General features: G+C 35.6%; 1 long non-coding RNA gene across 3 annotated transcripts in view; it reads right to left on the bottom strand.

The window, feature by feature from the left end:
- Positions 1-3,756: 3,756 nt before the first annotated feature.
- Positions 3,757-20,027, bottom strand: part of LOC131396218 (uncharacterized) — a 31,932-nt gene continuing 15,661 nt past the window's right edge. The window contains exons 5-6 of one of the 3 annotated variants that reach the window (XR_009216444.1): positions 8,847-8,901; positions 3,757-4,396 (exon numbers count right to left, since the gene is read on the bottom strand). This is a non-coding gene — a long non-coding RNA (uncharacterized LOC131396218). The remainder of the gene's footprint in view (positions 4,397-8,846; positions 8,902-20,027) is intronic. The other 2 variants (XR_009216442.1, XR_009216443.1) reach the window with 2 other exon arrangements.

Here is a 20,027-nt window from a genome sequence, read left to right as displayed (position 1 = left end):
CCTGAGCTAACATCCACTGCCAATCCTTCTCTTTTTTGCTGAGGAAGACTGGCCCTGGGCTACCATCCATGACCATCTTCCTCTACTTTATATGGGACGCTGCCACAGCATGGCTTAACAAGCGGTGCGTCGGTGCACTCCCAGGATCCGAACTGGCGAACCCCAGGCTGCCGCAGCCGAGCTCATGCACTTAACCACTTGCACCACAGGGCCAGCCCCAATAATCAATTTATTAATGACGGCTTTGCTTTTAAGAGTTTTGTGTCTCTACAAAGGCTTACAATTACAAACCTGGAATCATATTTAGTTAGTAAGGACCCTGTCTCATCGAAATTTTTTTAGTCCTTATTTTGTATTAAAAACTGCGTTAGTTCCGAATATGCATAAACAGAACCATTCTATCAGTTTCAAACACAGGGAATTTAATACAGAATTTTCTTACACGGGTATTGAAAGGGTTATGAGAACGGAAGGAAGGGTTAGCCAAGGATTAGTAACTGCAGGAAAACACTACCACTCCTGGGTTGGAGAAGCAAAGGAGTCAATAATGTTACCCAGAGCACTGTGCCCCCAGGGACCCACAGTTGGAGCTGAGCTGGCTGAGCCCACATCCAGAACCCTGCCTGCCCTACCAGGTACTTCCACTGTTGCTGTAGCCTCCACCACTCCTGGCTCCACCCTTGCTGCTATTACCAGAATGTCCAAGAAAGTAGTAGTTTCTCCCTTCTTTCTACCTCTCTTTGGCTAAACCTAACAGGAACTAGAAATTATAGGAGTCTGGGAAATGTAGGCTACTCCCAGGTTCCCAGCCCCCTACAACACAGAGCAGAACACTGAGAGGCAAGAACGGGCTCAAATCAAAATGTCAAATGACCAGCGCAGTGAGGAAGACACAGTACCCACCTCCACGGGGTCACAATGCCATGGTGGATGTGTATGTAAGTCGCTCTAAAGCAAGTGCTATTGTAATGAGCACTATGATAAGGTAAAAATGAGGTGGACCCAGTCTAATCTTGGGAAAGAAGTATAATAAATTGAGAGATCAGAGGAGGTAAAGTATCAACCGGAATTTAAATGATAGACAGGAGTCCAAGTCACCATCTGGGCAGGAGAAAAGATTTCCAGGGAGAGAAAATGACATCTTTGGGGTTTGTTTGTTTTGTTTTTAGGTGAGCCTAAAATATAAATTTGAAAGACAGTTGTGTTTTGGACTGGATAGCATTCAAAGTGCTTACTTTTTATTAATAGAAATAAGAAATATTTTGACAAGAGTTTGAAGTTAGATTTAATTTGAGTTTCCTCAAAAGTGGCATCTCTTTTCAAATACATCAACAAAGCATTTTAAAACATTTCCGAGAATAATGAAGGACATTTCTCATGTGGTCACACCAGTTTTATTCCTTTGCACTCTAAGAGATCACTGATATACTGCCCTGTCCTCACTAACTTTTGAGAAAGTTTACCTGAAGCAGCAGAAGGATTGGCTCCCTGTGGAGCAGCTGCTAAATTCCACTGAGACTGCACTTTGTAGAAGCATAATAAATTTGTGGTAGAGCCATCTCTGTGTGAGGAATACACTGGAATATTTGGCATTCACTTTCTCTTTCTCAAATTGCTTCTAAAAGCATAGTCTGTCCAGGATGATGGAAATCCCTCAGATCGCTGGGTAAGGGCTAGAAACCACCATGAGATTTAGACACCAGGAGAAGTGACCTTGAATCTGACTTGGCTATGAACACTGTAACCTTGGGAATTTTATCAAAGAATAAAAATATCTGAACAGATGATCTGAAATGCTCCTTTCAACACTGATAAGGTAAAATGTTATGAAAATAGTTTAAAAGATGTTTGAGTCAAAGTGCATGGGAGAATGCATTACAAATTTTGCTTTCAGTTTATTGTAAATATTTAAAATGTCAGTGCTGTTCTCTGCATTTGGGGATATCTATTTTCTTATTTCATTATTTTCAAATAAGGCTATAAAAATATGAGGGGAGGCAACCTTTGTATAAATTACACTTATGGGTCTTAGAAAACTGTATTGCTAAATAGTTGCCAGAAATGTACACCTTCTAGAATTTTAGAAGTTTTGTGCAAAGCTATCTTAAAGAACTACTCTTTTCTATTCCCCTGTTCTTTGTGGCAAGTTGGTATGGTGGAAGGATACTGGATTTAAATCCCGCTGACTGAATGCAGTCTCTGTACCGTTGTATTTGTATGACTTTAGACAAATACATTAACTCCTCTGATCTCTAATTTCTTTTTCATCAGCTACATGGGGTGGGATTAATCATAATCTTTGGTTCACAATTCCCTATCACCATGAGTTCACGCATGACTCTCTTTAATTTCATTTTTATTTTTATTTTGAAAAAAAATAATGAATGTAAGATAATTAATATAAGGAGTACCCATGAACTAGCCCTAGTTTTGCTTGTTTTTGAAGATATAAAGAGTCGTACTGCATGCCATCTGGCTTTTTATTTTCATTCAACAAGATGTTATTAAGAATAATCTGTGTTGTCCCGTTGCTCTCAGGTAATGTAGTTCATTTATTTTTATTGCTGTCTATTGTATGAATATGCTACAATTTGCTAAAATTAATTAGGTTATCTCTGGATTTTTAAAATGACAAACATTGCTGCTATGAATTATTTTCATAGGTGAAAAGTGTAAAATTTCTACTAGATATATAACAAGGGGTAGAATTTGGAGGTTTGTAAATGTTCAAATTCATAAGCTAATGTAAAACTAGTTTTCAACATGGTTGTGCCAATTTAAATTGCAGTCAGTAGTGAATAATAAATTCCGCTGATCCACATCCTCTCAAACACTGGGTATTTTCCCTCCTCTTATTTTCTGCCAGTTGAATGAGCACCACATAGTGGGTCATTCTGATGTTTCTGATTATAGTGAATTTAAACTTTTCTTCAAATGTTTACTTATTGAACATACATGCTTCCTTTTTGAGGAAATGCAAGTCCATATTTTTATCCATAATTTTATTGGAACTATCTATGGACTTTCTATGTTATTCTGCTGTCAATTTACACACCCCTGCACCAGTGGCACACTATACTACTTACTATGGTTTTTTAAATCTTGATCTCTAAATAGGAAAAAGTTTCCCCTCATTATCCATCTTCTTGTTTAGACATATCTTGTCTTTTAGGACCATTGAACTTCCATATAAACTTTAGAATCAACTTGTCAAGTTTCATGGAAAACTCTGCCAGATTTTTATCAGACATGTCTCAAGTCTATAAATCAATTTAGAGAGAATAGACATCCTCAGAAAATAAGTGTTTCCATCATGAGCATGGGATATAGACCCGTTTTTTAAGTTATATTTAATGTATTTCAGCAAAGTTATTAAAACATCCATGCAGGGCTAGCAAAACTTTTGTTAGGTTTATTTCTAGATCCACTATAATTTTAGTAGTAAATTATATGTTTTAAATGTACATATATACATATGTGTGAGTGTGTCTTCTCGTTGTTTGTTGATGGTATATTTAAAAACTATTCACTTTTGTATACTGATCCTATATCCAACCTGTTGCTAAGCTCCTTCTATGAACCATTGTTTCTCCATCTATAAAATACCTATTGCACGTGGTTGTTATTGAGATGAAATGAGGGAAAATTATGGACAACACACAATATTTAACAGGATGTTTAAATATTACTTCTCATACCTTTCTTTATTAGGAAGACAGTAAATAAAAGAGAGGGACACAGAAAGGAGAAGATGATAGACAGAGAATAAACTCTAATGTTATTTTGGTTTACCAGTGCTTCGATTTTTTTGTTATATTTTTGCATATTTACTTGCATAATAATTGTGCTCTATTGGGTTAATGAAATGTAAAGTAGATAACACTTATTTTAAAGCCAAGGTAAACAAAGGACATATTCAAAAACCAGAGTCACAGCCTTTTTTTTTTTCTTTTTTTTTTCACTTTTCAAATTGATTTTATTTTATTGAGGTGACATTGGTTTATAACATTATATAAATTTAAGGTGACATCATTATATTTCGATTTCTGTGTAGACTATATAATGTTCACCACCCAAAGTCTAATTGCCTTCCGTGTGCATGTGGCTGTCCAATTTTCCCAGCACCATTTATTGAAGAGACTTCCCTTTCTCTGTTGTAAATTCTTGGCTCCTTTGTTGAAAATTAGCTGTCCACAGATGTGTGGGTTTATTTCTGGGGTCTCCATTCTGTTCCATGGATCTGGGTGTCTGTTTTCATGCCAGAACCATGCTGTTTTGATTACGATAGCTTTGTAGTATATTTTGAAATCAGAGAGTGTGATACCTTCAGCTGTGTTCTTTTTCCTTAAGATTGCTTTGGGTCAATGAAGAAATCAAAGGAGAAATCAAAAAACACCTGGAGACAAATGAAAATGAAAATACTACATACCAAAATTTATGGGATACAGCAAAAGCAGTACTAACAGGGAAGTTTATAGCAATACAGGCTTTCCACAAAAAAAAAAGAAAACTCTCAAATAAACAGTCTAACACTATACCTATGAGAAATATGAAAAGAAAAACAAACAAAGCCCAAAGTCAGTAGAAGAAAGGAATTAATAAAAACCAGAGCAGAAATAAATGAAATAGATATTTAAAAAACAATAGAAAGGATCAATGAAACTAAGAGCTAGTTCTTTAAAAAGATAAACAAAATTAGCTAGACTCACTAAGAAGAAAAGAGAGAAGTTTCAAATAAATAAAATAATAAATGAAAGAGGAGAAATTACAATCAGCACCACAAAAATACAAAGGATTATAAGAGAATACTATGAAAAGCTATATGCCAACAAATTGGATAATCTAGAAGAAATGGACAAATTCTTAGAATTATACCACCTTCCATAAATGAATCAAGAAGAAACAGAGAATCTGGATAGACTGATCACTAGTAAGGAGATTGAAACAGTAATCGAAAACTTCCCAAAAAACAGAAGTCTGGGACCAGACAGCTTCTGCAGTGAATTCTACTAAACATTCAAAGAAGATTTAATACCCATCTTTCTCAAACTCTTCCAAAAACTTGAAGAGGAAAGGAAGCTTCCTAACTCATTCTACAAAGACAACATTACCCTGATACCAAAACCAGACAAGGACAACACACAAAAAAGAAAATTATAGTCCAATATCACTGATGAACACAATTGCAAAAATCCTCAACAAATGTTAGCAAATTGAATATAACAATACATTAAAAGAATCATGATCAAATGGGATTTATGCCAGAGATGCAAGGATTGTTCAACAGCTGCAAATCAATCAATGTGATAGACCATGTTAACAAAATGAAGACTAAAAATCACGTGATCATCTCAACAGATGCAGGGAAAGCATTTGACAAGTTACAGCATCCATTTAGAAAAACTCTGAGTAAAATGGGTATAGAAGGAAAGTACTTCAACATAACAAAGGCCACATTTGATAAACCCACAACTAACACCATACTCAGTGGTGAAGAACTGAAAGCTATTTTTCTAAGAAGAGGTAAAAGACAAGGACGCCCACTTTTGCCACCCTCATTTGACATAGTGTTGGAAGTTCTAGTCAGAGAAATCAGGCAAAAAAAAGAAATAAAAGGGATCCAAATTGGAAAAGAAGAAGTAAAACTATCACTATTTGCAGATGACATAATTTGATACATAGAAAACCCTAAGGAATCCACCAAAAAACTGTTAGAAATAATAAACAAAATACAATAAAGTTGTAGGCTACAAAATCAACATACAAAAATCAGTTGCATTCCTATACACTAACAACAAAAGTGCAGGAGGGGAAATCAAGAATACAATCCCATTTACAATCACAACAAAAAGAATAAAATACCGAGAAATAAATTTAAACAAAGAGGTGAAAGACCTGTACACTGAAAACTATAAAATATTGTTGAAAGGAGTCGAAGAAGACACAAAGAAATGGAAAGATATTCCATGCCCACGGATTGGAAAATTAACATAGCTAAAATGTCCGTACTTCCCAAAGCAATCTATAGATTCAATGCAATCCCTATCAAAGTCCCAACATTTTTCTTGGAAATAGAACAAAAAATCCTAAAATTTATATGGAACATAGTGGTTTTCTTATTGTTAAATATATTATATAGAGAAATAACACATAATAAGATTGTTTGAGTTTACTTCTTTTTACAGGAAAAACCGTGATGTGTTATTTTATACCTTTGACTACACCTGTATTATATAGTGAAAACTAAATTACTTGATACGTCTTAGGCCCATAAGATTTCCTTCCTTCCCTCCTTCCTTCCATTTTTCTTTCCTATCTTCCTTTCTTTCTTTCTTATTTTATCCCTCTTTCCTTCTCTCCTTCCTCCCCTCCCTCCCTCCTCATCCCCTTACCCATGATGAATTTAAAACTCTTTGAGTCCTGAATTAAGCTTAAGGGACAATGTGTGGATAGTTTTAGACACTGACTTGGAGCATTAACTAGTCGTTCACGCTGACTCCGGGTGTTAAAATAGCAATTTATGGTGATATCATCTTGGATGAGTGTGTTCACCTTTCACTGTCTCATATGTATAAATGTAACATATTCAAACTTTTAATGTAAATTTGCAATAGAGATATTTCATGCCCTAATATTCAAGAAAGAGATTTGGAGATTTTAATTACTGTTTATATTATTAAAATCCAATGTCCTGAAACACTGCTGACGGCCACTCTGTTTGTAAGTCACACATTTAGGAAGCTTTCTCAATATATGCATGAAGACTGTGCTTAATACTCTTCAAGGTGTGGAAGAATACCTACAGTAAAATACATAAATGACCTCCCATTAGGATAGCTTTGCTTCGACAGGATTCGAGTGACTCCTGTATCTGAAATTGTTCCTACATATGCATGAAAGGTAAATCTTCACATCAGACAAGGTTACTTCATCTTTTATAGAGTTATAAATAGCCAAATGAAGTAATTCTCAGGAGAATCAGTGAAAAATTCAGCTCACTAAATTTATTTTTCACAAATTGACTCTTTTCAACCATCATCCATTTTCAATCCCTGTCCTCAAATAAGAGCTATTTCTTGGAGGTAAACAATAACAATTCTTGGTAAATAAAACCGCACACAAAAAATAAAAAAGATATTGATATATTGCCATCAGACTACATTTAACAAAAATAATTCTACTATTTGAAAAATAAATGTGAAAATAGAAAACCACCTTTATCTCCAAATGTTGTCTTTCCTTCTACTCCTAAATTTTCATTCCAACCATCAGAGTTAATGATTTTTTAAAAATCCATGTCCATGTAAAATCAATTAAAGACAACTCTCACCTGTATGCAAACATCTATTTTTAAAAGTCTAATATATGTTTTTTGTACCATATGCAACTTTTAAAATTTATCTGTTCTCCCTTGTTTTGCCTTCTCTTGGATTAGGAAAATGGAAAGTAAATAGTCACAGTGGGCATGGTCAGTGAAATCAAAGAACATATTCAAGAATGAAGGTCACGACATGATAGCTTCATCATTTTAAAAGATATTTTACATTAAAAAAAATACCATGAATTATGCCACACTCCACACAGGAAGTGTGAGTGAAAAGTATTGCTGATGTGGAAGATACTGTTGGCTATAGAGGATGACCTAAAGATCATAATTTTCCAATGGATGAAAACAAATTTTGTTGCCATAGACAAACCAAATTATCAAGATTTAGATTCTTATAAGGGCAGAATTAAATTATTTACTTTATTCCCTATATGAATAGCAACAAGAAAAATAGGAGTTTTAGTGCCCTTTACCCTTTCCCCAAAAGAGAAGTTTTTTGTGACTAACTGTACCTAATAGCCACTTTAATCTGGATAAACTCTAATGGGAAAGGAAAGATCCTGTGGAAAACCCATATTGCCTTTCATATAATTACCTATATATATTAGTTCAATAAATATGTGTTATTTCAAGCTTTATTAATCAAGATTATTAAGTCTTAAAGGTAATTCCAATATAAGTAAGAGTCTCTGATACGTAATTGGATTGCCTGTGGATGACCTCAAGAGGTTTGATTTCCTTGTCTTGGGATACATCTAACAAGTACTGGTTATTTATTCTCTGGGAGTTTATAGAGATGTTTGTAGACTTGATATAAGTTAGACTTAACAATCCTTAAAGCCTCATTCAGATCCAAGTTTCTAGGGTCTTCTGATATGAATAAAAGTTTATCTTTACAAGTATATATGTTCTTGATTAGTTTTGAAGAAAATGATGAGAAATTATCTTAAAGGAAATAACATTGGTTTCTCTGGGGTAAAAGTTAAAATGAAGTTAATTTATTTTACATCGTTCCTACTCTTATCTGATCTTACTTTAATTTGAAATTAACTTAATCTATTTGGATATGTGGTGCTCAATGAAATAAAAACAATTACCTAAGTCATGTGTAAATGCAAGATTTGCCAAACTCTGACCCATAATTCTCTTTCAAGATGCCTGACATTTCTGAATAGCATTCACCAAGAGGAATTCCGGCTGACACAAAGTCCACTTCCAAAAGTGTCGCCTGATAGCACAAACTTCAATTTAAAGCATTATGTAGTCTCTTCAGATCCAGCGTTCTCATTGGTAAATTTTAGGAACATAATATTACAACATAACAACTCAGGGATATTGATTCACAGAAGCTTAATTTCTTCAAAAAAATAGAAGTGAATAAATCTATAGTAGTTGGAATCTTTTAAATGACTTTTTATATTCATTACGTTAATAAAGATACTTAGTGAAAAAGTGAACTTTCATTAAAGTTTACAATGAACAACAACAGTCTCCTACTTTACCCATCTCCTCTACTTACATACTGTGTGACCTTGGTCAAGTCATGTGATATACTTCTGCTTCACTTTCTTCATCTGTAAAATGGAAACATTAAAAAGTCCCTACCTCACAGAATTCTTTTGAACAGATATGTGTAAAACAATGTGCACAATGCCTGGAATATGATAAGTACAAAATAAATATTAGTCATTATTATTATTACCCCCCACTTTCCCCGTTCTAATTCTTGTGGTAGACACCCTCAATCTTTCCCACGGCATTGATCTCCATATTTTAAAAAGTGATGTAATTTTGTACATTATTCATTTGCTTTTGACTCTGATAGATGATAACTTTGTGCATCCTCACCATCCCCCAATGCCTCTTAAACTATCATATGAAGTTGCTATTTCACAGTTTTCATTAATTCAAGATTCATCCGTGTTTACATTTTCATTACATCAGTTAGGCATTTCAGGTACTAGTCATAGTAAAGCTAACAACAGTGATTTAAACAAGCAGAGGTTCTATTTTCATTTAACAAGAATTCTGGAGGTAGATGGTTGCTGTTCTTCCCTGCTGTCCTCAGTATTTTGTTTTGTATTCTTACAGTTGTCAAATCACATTGCATGATGGCTGACTCGGCTCCAGGCAATAGAACCACCTTCAAAAGCAGGAAGGCGGGGTTGGCCAGAGTAGCAAAATCCTTTCATCTCCTGTGGACTGCTCTTATTAGGAAGAGAAATAACTTTCTAAGAAGTTACCCAGTACAATTTCTGCTGCATCTCATTGAACAACATGGAATCCTATGGCCGCTCCTAACTCCAAGGCAGGCTGGGGCAGTTAGGATCTTAAACAAAAGAATGGCATTGCTTTAATTGGCTTAGACCAAAGAGTCCCAAACTTTCTCAGTTCACAGCTCCATTGACGTTTCTGTGATTGTTTTCACAGTGCCCCAGGCAGAAGAAATACCAAATAATCTCCTTTTTTAAGTAGTTGGGACCAAACAATGTAATATGTATTTATATCCCTAACAACTTAGTAGCCATTTGAGTAAATACTACACATCAATCGTAAAAAAATAATAATGTTTAATAAAAGGAAGTATGTGCCTGTTGGGCGCCGTACAACTTCTCAAATTTTAAAATCAGATTAGACACCAGCACCCTCATTTTCTATTCCATATTGATTTCCATGCAGTGCTTTCTATGTATCACAGAAATCACTGAAAATCCTGCTTTCACAAAGCTTTGACATCCTGGAAATGAAGGTAGTCAGAACTAAGGGTGAAACCAGGAACTACCTTGAGCTAGCTCAAGAAACTAAACTTCTTTCACCTGGAAGAGGGGTGATCACCTGTATGTGCAGAGCGGAGACAGATTTCCTTTGGTCTAAGAGCTCTGTCAACAGAATTTCAGCCATGTTTTTTCTCTTTTCAGCTCAATGCTTGAGCCCCACCAAGTGGTACTGGAAACCTCTGAGCGCTGAGCTTCTCAGGATTCCTCTGAGGCTAATGGTTTCACAGCTCATCCATGTAAGGTTCTGGGTTCAGAATTACTCTGCTTTCTAAGCTAGTTACCATTCCTCAGTTGCATTCTGATTCCCAATCAAGTTATCGATATCTTTAATCAATGGTGAACTCTCAGGACTCTTCATTTCCCATATGTGTTGATTATATTTAAATTACATACGTATCATTGGAGTGGAGTTTGAGAAAGGAAAAAAACAGGATGGTCAATGCAACATTGTCAACTAGAAGTCCCGAGTGGATTCTGAAAATGACTCAACCTTGCTAAGACGAGTGATAAAAGTAGAGAATTCCAGGTGTTACCCTATATGAACCTATATGTGCTATTATTAGATAATACACAGTCATCTATCATCTGTACCAAAGACTGAGAGATTGTGTATTTCGGACATCACAAAACTCCCTTTGCTGCTCAGGTACCTAATATTTCAGGATGTTCTAATGTTCGCCTGATCTCCACCCCTCCCCACACCAGTGCTGCCCTAATCAATGCAGGAATATTGTCTAAAACAAACCACCTCCTATTCCAAATACACATTCATTCTTACACAGGTAGAGAATGAAAATAAGTTTTAAACAAGATATTCATTCCAGGTAATTGGCAGTGGCCAATAGATATGAATTTGGGTTTTATCAAGCACCAATCAGCAAATTTTTTGCTTTATAAAAAATGGCCTTTTGAGGTCGGCCCCATGGCCTAGTGGTTAATTTCAACTCTCTCCGCTTCAGTGGCCTGGGTTTGGTTCCCAGGTGCGGACCTAAACCACTTGTCAGCGGCCATGTTGTGGTGGCAACCCACATACAAAATAGAGGAAGATTGGCACAGATATTAGCTCAGGGCGAATCTTCATCAGCAAAAATAAAATAGTCTTTTAAAAATACCTTTATTCTTTTGTATCTTGTTGTCTATTGTCTATTCCTAGATAACATTTTTGAAAACCAAGATATTTTCTTTTTTTTTTTTTTCTTTTTGGTGAGGAAGATCAGCCCTGAGCTAACATCCATGCCAATCCTCCTCTTTTTGCTGAGGAAGACCGGCCCTGAGCTGACATCTATTGCCAATCCTCCTCCTTTTTTTCCCCAAAGCCCCAGTAGATAGTTGTATGTTATAGTTGCACATCCTTCTAGTTGCTGTATGTGGGACGCTGCCTCAGCATGGCCTGACAAGCGGTGTGTTGGTGCACGCCCAGGATCCAAACCCAGGCCGCCAGTAGTGGAGGGCTAGCACTTAAGTGCTAAGCCGTGGGGCCGGCCCCCCCAAGATATTTTCTTATTCCTATTAAGGAATAAGATATAATATGTTATTTTAGGGAAGAAAATGACATATATCCAGATTTAGTTATAGATTAAATATAATCAGAGTCAGAAAGTTTCTACATCATTCCCCCACACGCTCCCTGAAAGACTATGAAATAGTTGTTTCTTTGAAAGTTCTGATGCCGGGAATCTTCACATTTGTAAACATGTAACCAGGTCTCACTATTGAGCCTGGAATCAAAGTTGGCAGTTACAACTTTATCTATTTTAGATGAATGTATACAGAAACAAACAGTTGTTTCCCTTTTATCTTTACACGGGACCTGTGTTAAGTTCAGAGTTCATAAAGGAAGAAAATGTCTTAAATACATCTGTTTCTTTATGTCTAATAAGAGGATATACTAGTAGGTAGGTTATGTAGACTCTCTTATGCACTTGGTCATCAGCACATTTGGAAAATAAACAGTCAGTGTTTTAGCAGCTTCAAAAGACTTGAATTGTTAGTATTCAAAATGAGAAGTTGTTTTCAGATATGAGAAGGCAGGAGACAAGATGGCTGGATTTATTTTTATTGGAGACGTCAGTCATTGGATCGTAATCTTAAAGCTTCCTTTCAAATGATGTTTGTTCTCTGGAGATACCAGTTCATGTAAAATAAGTTTCTGGATTGTGTCACTTTGAAAAATCATGAACAGGTTTTTAAACAACCCAAAACATTCACACACACACAGAGCTGTATTGAAATTTTCCCAATGAATGTAGGGCTACCATGTGTGAGAAAGTCCTTGGCACTTTATTGAGTTGCCTCTAAATTCTGTATAATAGTTTGGTTTCTTATTATGCACATTAACACTCAGATTACTTTATTACTCTGTACATAGCACTTCCCATACTGATATACGTCCCGCTTAAGACTATAAATTTTTGGAGACATAAACCATGATTTTCCTTAATAAATAAAACTACAACATCTGCACATGACTAAAAGTGTAGTAAACCCTTAAGAAATGTATGCAAAAATAATTTTCAAAATAAGAGATCTTGGTTGTAAGCAAAAGAAACTGATAGTGATCACCACAAGCAAGAAGGAAATATAGTGGAAAGATAATGCTGATTCATGGGATTCTCAAAGACTTGGGTTAGAAATTACACAGAAGCCAAGGCAGCCCTGAGGAGTCAAGAGCTGGGACCCAGTTATCCACCTGTCTTTGACTCACCAGCACCTGGCCTGAGTGGGGAGCAAGTGACTAGCCAAATCTCAGATGCGTGTCCACACACTGGTTGCCAGGGAGTCAAGAAGGGAGGTGCGGCCCCTCTGGCTTCCATATTGGCAGGAAGCCCTCTGCTTCTCACCATAGTCAACCCACTGCAGAATGCCCCAAAACCAGGATGGGGGTAAATTTTGAGCAGGCAAAAATTATAAATTTGACTGCCCAATAACCTGACACATACCTTATCCCACATTACATTTCCAAGCAAGAATGTTCCTCTGAATGTAATGGAATATTTTTTACAAACAAACAATATTGTCCATATCTATCCTCCAAGGAAAGCAAGGTCTCATCAGTTCAAGATCACTGTCTATTTCTCCTGTAAAATCATTATATCCAATCTCCACTTTTCTGTCATTAGAATGTTACTAAAGTGCACAGCTTAATTAAATTTTCCATAAAGGATGATTCATATATCTTAGGTTCCCTCTCTGTTCAGTAACTGTTTATATAGAAACTTAGATTTCTTAGTTTATCTGTGTTTAAAATAGCTCGATTTTTTAATTCCTAAAAAATCCAGTATTTGATATGCAAAGGACTATCTTCTATTAAACTCTTTTTGCTAAATATGTCTTCTAGCAAAAATTCCATTTTGTTACTTTTTGCAAATGAGAGAATGAGTGCTTCCAATTTTCTTTGCATGTCTTTTGAATAGTTTAGACTCCACAGCAAAAGTAAACATAGTTCTTTATAAGTTTAGTTCCAAAAGAGTAGTTCATAAAGTCACGCTTAATAAATAGACACTATACTCTTGCATTATTCTTAAAATTTGATTAGCTTTAATGAGACCATAGTGAATTTATTTATGGAAGAACGGGCTCCATTTTCTTATTCTTTATTGCACTTTCAATACCGTACCATTCTTTGAAGCCATGAATGTATAGACACTCAACATTTAGAAAATGATGAGTTGGACTGGAATGCACTATAAAAAGGAGAATTTTTATCAATTCTCTAGAAACTCTCCAGCCTAGAAGATGCCCAAATTCACAACGCCATAGTTACAGTTCCTTAGGACATAAAAATCTTTCCAAAGAATTATTTAAATAAAAAGACAATCAGGATTTTAGAACTTTTTAAAAATTAAAAATCCTGTTATAGAAACCCCACTTCAAATGGTACAATATTAGATTATATGAGAATTTTATAAATATTAAAGATAAAAAATGTTTAATAAGATTTTATTTCACTAGAAGCCTTTAGGTTAATCTAAAGTCCATTTAGAATCTATTCTGATGAGTAGAATTTAATTAAATAGTTCCAATTATACAAATTTTAAATTTTGAGTGTCTATCCCATTCTTTTTATAATATATATTTCATCAGACTTATGTGTAGAATGAGAATAATAGAGTTATTATAAGGATTGAAGGAAATAATGCATGTAAAGATATTAATATACACAGTTTTAATAATAATAGTAGTAGTAATAATAATATTTGCATTCCACTTACTGTCTTTAAGAATACATATGCTTTACTTTGAGACTTTTAATCTAAAAATCTTGACATACACTGTGGCTTCTGTAATGACCTCTAGTGTGGAAGATTTTAGATTTCAGTAGAGCATGTTCAAAACTCTGTGCTAATGCAAGACCACAGAAGTATTCTTAAAGTTATGCCAAACTGAGTGATATGCTTCCTGTTTATACATAACAATCAGAGCAAACACTTTATGAGTTTGAACATATGGGGAAAATTTAGCAAATGAACTTTTTATCTTAAAAGTTAATAGATTCTCCCCATGTAGCAATACATTAGTGAAGCTATTATCTGGGAAAGATTGAAGAATAAAGACACAAATAGATGAAATGTGTGTGCGTGTGTGTGTGTGTGTGTGTGTGTGTGTAAGAGAAGGGGGCACGGGGAAGAGGTCTTATCAGAAAACGTGCATAGCGACATGTGGCGAGGGGTGAGAAAAAACAGTCATTCAAGCACATCTCATATGAGGTTCTTCATTGTTGATCTAGTCCAGCAATTCTCCAACTTCAATGTGGTTCATCATAGTCACCTGGAGGGCCTGTTAAAACACAGATTGTGGGGCCCCACTCCAAGATACTGATTGGTAGGTTTTAGTGGGGCCCCAAATTTTGCAGTTCTGACAAGTTCCCAGATGATACTGATGCTCCCAGTCTGGGGACCTCACTTTGAGAACCACTGGTCTAGTTTATAATACATTGATGGTGTGTTGCTTCATTCTCCTGCTTGATGAGAAGTCTAAAACATGTTCGGATGAATATATATGACTGATACTGTTCATGTTTTCTCACATTCTACCAATTACCAATTACCTACATTCATTGCATGTAATGTGTAGCTTTATCCACTAAGCAGATTTTAAAATGTTTAAACAAATTACATGCAATAAGCATTTTTGAACACAGCCAATAAGTAAGACTAGAGAACGTCATTTATATTGATACAAATTAAACAGTGAAATAGCATTTTTCGTATTTCAGAAAGGCGAGAACTAAAATGCTTTATACTATCCCACACCCTGTTGGTAGAAGTTAAAAGGTGAGGCCATCTAGAAAGGATGATTCCAGGGTTTACCTAGGTGGTGAGATTTGGAGCCATTATTTATAGCTTATTATAGTTTCTTGTACTAAAATAAAACTATAAAATGTTATATAAGTAGTGAAAAATACCTCGTAATGTTTTAAAAACTAGTCTTACTTCAGTATAATTTATGGATATAAGTAACATAGATTTAAAAAGTAAACTTGCTTCTTTTGTGAATTCAAAACATCCTTTACCCTATAGTTAAATTTGGTAACTTTGTAAACCATGTATTTAATACATTAATGGTGGGCAATGGTAAAGTGGCACAGGAGGAGAAAAGATCTACACAGACAGTCAGCAAAACACCCCGAGAAAGGGACTCTAGTTCTAGAATCATGGTGCTGTCCACTGGGGCTGTGTGACTCATACGTCATCACTAGACACCTTCTCCCTACAGAAATACCCATTAGCTGATTAACTGCTCCCATATGTCTCCAACTGCCCTGACCACACAGGTCAATAGCATTGCTTCTGGGCTAGCTGATGTTGCTATATTCCCATATTTTTGAGGAATTATATACCAAGGAAGCATAGGCCAAATAAAGTACATATATTACGTAACAGGGTACACCAAACAAAAGGCCGTGCCAGATTTGCAGTCAGTCCCTTTATTGCCTTGAGCAAATATCCTTTATTCACAGGAAAAACTCTTCTATAACGACATGAAATAATCTCTCCTAAATGTCATCAGAGATTATACAAATGTACAGATATATATCAAAATATATTTGGAGGTAAAAGAACCAAAAAAAACCTATGACAAAAATCAATATCAAAACCTCTGTTGCTATACTTCCTAAAAGATATCAAAGGAGTTAATATTTTCTGAGAGTTAGTTTTCTTAGTATTTAAATCAAATAAAAATATTAGGTGAACTAATCATGTTTCACACTAAAGAGGTTAAACAAGGCTGGGAAATAGTAAAGAAATTAATCCACGTTTAGGACCAAGTTAACCTGTTTTGTAAGCCTCTGGGAACCACTTAACAGAAAATGCATAATCTTGCATAATAGCAGATCGACTGAATACCCTAGAAGTTTGCTGATTTAGCATTTAATTTTTGCAGAGCAATTATTGGGGAAAGAAGTTCTGTCAGATAATGAAATTAACATTGCTACACTATTTAGATTTTAAAAGTCTCTGGTGAGAAGATGGATTCGGTGAGATACATGAAATAGGTGTGTATGTTGTGTATGTATACAACATACATGTATGCGTACACACACACACATATCCTCCAGTGGTATAATTAATCCTCATTCTTTAACTATACAAGCATATCTCTTTTCATGATTCCAGTTGACTCAACTATGCAGTTGGGTGTTAACCAACGGACGAAATGCACGGCTGTTTCTGTTTCATCAGTCATAAGCTTGTACAGACTGTTTTTCTATTTTTCTGTCTTCTAATGTCACAAAACACGTATCCTTTAGTCAAATCTTGATACCTCTGAGATACCCCTCCCCAACCCTGATATGTCTTCTAAGTTGATAATTTTCCCATAATTTTCATAAAAATAATTTTTTATTTCGACAGGAAAAACAATCAACTTATAACACTTACAAAAATAGAAGATATAAGAGATAAGAATCTCCCTTTTTAAGAAACTACTCTTTCTTGCTCTTACATTTTAATGACTTCAGCACTGGTCTTGCCATCTCTCCACACTGACTCTTGAATTATCTTTCTGAAACCTAGAAGATGAAAAATTTCAGCTACTAAGAAACTACAGATAATCCCCTTTGGTTGCAGAATGATATTCAAACTCCTTACCAAGGGCACAGCCTGATGCAACTTTTCAGTGCAGCCTCTACTCTCACTATATAATTCCACATAGCTTTTTCTCATCCCTCAACATCCATGTAGTTTCTCTGCTATCCATTTTCTACACTTCCTTTGCCTTCCCAGGGATCCGTCTCCATCATCATCAGCCCTGAGATCATCTGTTCACAACTCTGCCTTGCTTCTCTGATGACATTGACACATGCCAGCCTGGAGCTCCAGGATTGCAGACCTGCCTAGATGAGCACAGCGCCATCACTTTACAAGCTTGTCTTAATTCCTCAGTCTGCCACTGGGAGAAAGGCAGAGTATGAGGAACAGACTTTATTGATGGCTCAGGGAAGTCTAGAAGAAATTACAATATAACAAATGAATAAGACTATTTACAGGAGGAGGAAAAAAGACCAAGCCCTTCTCATGATGTCCCCCCAAAATGACCCCCATTCCTAATTCTAATCGTCTGTCTCCGTGTTATTTAATGTTCTGCTACCCCTTAGATTAAAACCATGTTTTCAAAGCCCCACAGTCTATACCTTCATTCCTATTTAGGAAAATCCAACTCCTATTGACAGCAGTTAATGTATTCCCAGTGTCTTTCCTCATTTCCACCCCCAGCCAGGACAGCCTGGTGGGCATAACAGTTCAGTAGCAGCATGTTTTCTAAAATCTAAGGTATGGTTTCAAAAATCACACCATAGTTGGACTTGAGCAGGACAATGCAGAGTTTGCCTTGGCTCTCCAAGTCTTGTAGGATGGTTCAGAGCAGACTCCAACAAGCTATGTCATTCTTTCTGAGTTCTTTTCACACGAGAGGGGAAGACGTGACTCCCTATGCTGCTTGTAGTACCTCCAGCCTCTTCTTGTAGATTACGCTGAACAAGACACACACGCATGTATGTAAACATGAACATGTCCATTTGCTCACGTGTGCATTCATTTAAAAGATATCTTTCGAAACCTATGTTTCAGCCACTCTGATCAGAGATGTATTTACAAGGTGGAACAAAGCAGATTTGGAGCTTCAGTCAAGTGAGTCATGTCAAACACAAACCTTTAGCTGGATGGTATAATAAGCAGAGCAAAGAAAAATGGTAAAGCATGTTCAAATTGTCCACTTAGGGGACGTGACCCTGTCTTTGGGTCAGAGAAGGTGTCCCTGAGGAAGCGACTCTGAATTTCTATCTGAACCATAAGTATTGATTAGGTGAAAGAGGAAATCTCGTGGCCACAGGAAACATCTCTTAAGGCTTAGAATTGCTCCAAAGTGCATCAGGCTGCATAAGACTGGCTCAAGACAAACCCATCACTTCTATAAAACATAATTCCATAATATACTTCTGTGATGCTGCATCCACAAAATCATATTCATACATGAAGGGTCGTATTTTTTTAAGTCCCAATCTGAATAGATTTGAAAGTAAATATATACATTTGTCTTATATTTGAAAGGCTCTTTCTTGCAACATTTTAACACCAGCCAGTGCTAAAGTTATCTTTAGAACAATTTTCCTTTGATTACACAAGTCTCAATGGCACTTTATCTTCCGGCAAATAGTAGGCTGATTATATATATTTGCTTTAACCTTCTGAAATTGCTGGGAAAGAGTATATCTATAAATATACGGTAATAATTGATGGTCAAAACGCCAGGCAGGTTTGAGCTCATTGAACAATTTTAGGCTCAAGAAAGAGAACAAGTTAAAATTTCTCTAAGCTTGTATTGCTTCTAAAGATTCTTTCCTTTATGCACTATGATTTCTGAATGGGCTCTAGTGATATTGTTACGTTCATAATATGTCTCTCTTCTGAGTAGTCAAAATGCAACCATTATATTTTCTTAACCTATTAATTCAGTAATGCTTGATTAAACGCATGTGTAAAAACGAAAAATTCAAAAAGTAAGTAATCCAAACAGTACAGAAGGCTACCAAGTGAAAAAAATAAAGTCTCTTTTTTGACCCCCAATCTCGCTAACAGAGGCTTCACACTATAAAAGTTTCTCTATGTTTTATTTTTTCGTCCTTAACAATACATCTGTAATTTTTCCCTAATAAGCACCGGAGGACCTTCCCATAGTATTCCATCCCATGGTTGCATTTAACCTGTCTCTACTGATGATCATTTAGGTCCTTCTCTTTTGTTTCTGTCACAGACACTATAGTACTAGATACAAACATTGTTGTAAAGTGTACAAACACTTCTATAAATATACATCTTGATGTACATAGCAGACATACTAATATTCTCCAAATATTTAATTTTCTTCTCTACATGGTTAGGCAATACCATATGACTACTGTGTCCAATGAAATGGCCAATGAAAGACCACGATTTAGTTCTCCTTGTTTTCCCTGCCCTGCCAAGAGTCTGAGTGTTCCGGAAGCTTTAGCTACAAGATAGTAGTTTCCATCTGACTGGCTATGTGAACCAGAACCGTCCCCCAACCACCCAATCCTAACCTGCGTTGGACTTCTAGCAGGAGTGAGAAATAACTTATTAGCTACCAAGAAAAGTTTTCATCTTTGTCATAACATTTGTTCCATGGCGTTTGGGTACTCAGTAGACAGCCTATAAATATAACTGTACCCTTATATCTTGTGTTTATGAGCCCCCATACAAATTATCACCTCTTATCTTGCTGACTAGGAAAATTTATGCTCAGAATTAAAAATCTCCAAGTCTTTTTCTTCATAAGATTTTTACCAAATAGAATAGTTATTTAAAATTCTGTATGTGTATACATATGTATCTATATGTATACAAATATATGTGTATGTGTACTTCACCTCTAGCTCTCATTTTCTTTTTTGTTTTGCTGCATAA

This window comes from Diceros bicornis, chromosome 32 (assembly GCF_020826845.1).
Source record: "Diceros bicornis minor isolate mBicDic1 chromosome 32, mDicBic1.mat.cur, whole genome shotgun sequence".
Taxonomy (NCBI): Eukaryota; Metazoa; Chordata; class Mammalia; order Perissodactyla; family Rhinocerotidae; genus Diceros; species Diceros bicornis.
This window is presented reverse-complemented; position numbering and strand designations above follow the sequence as displayed.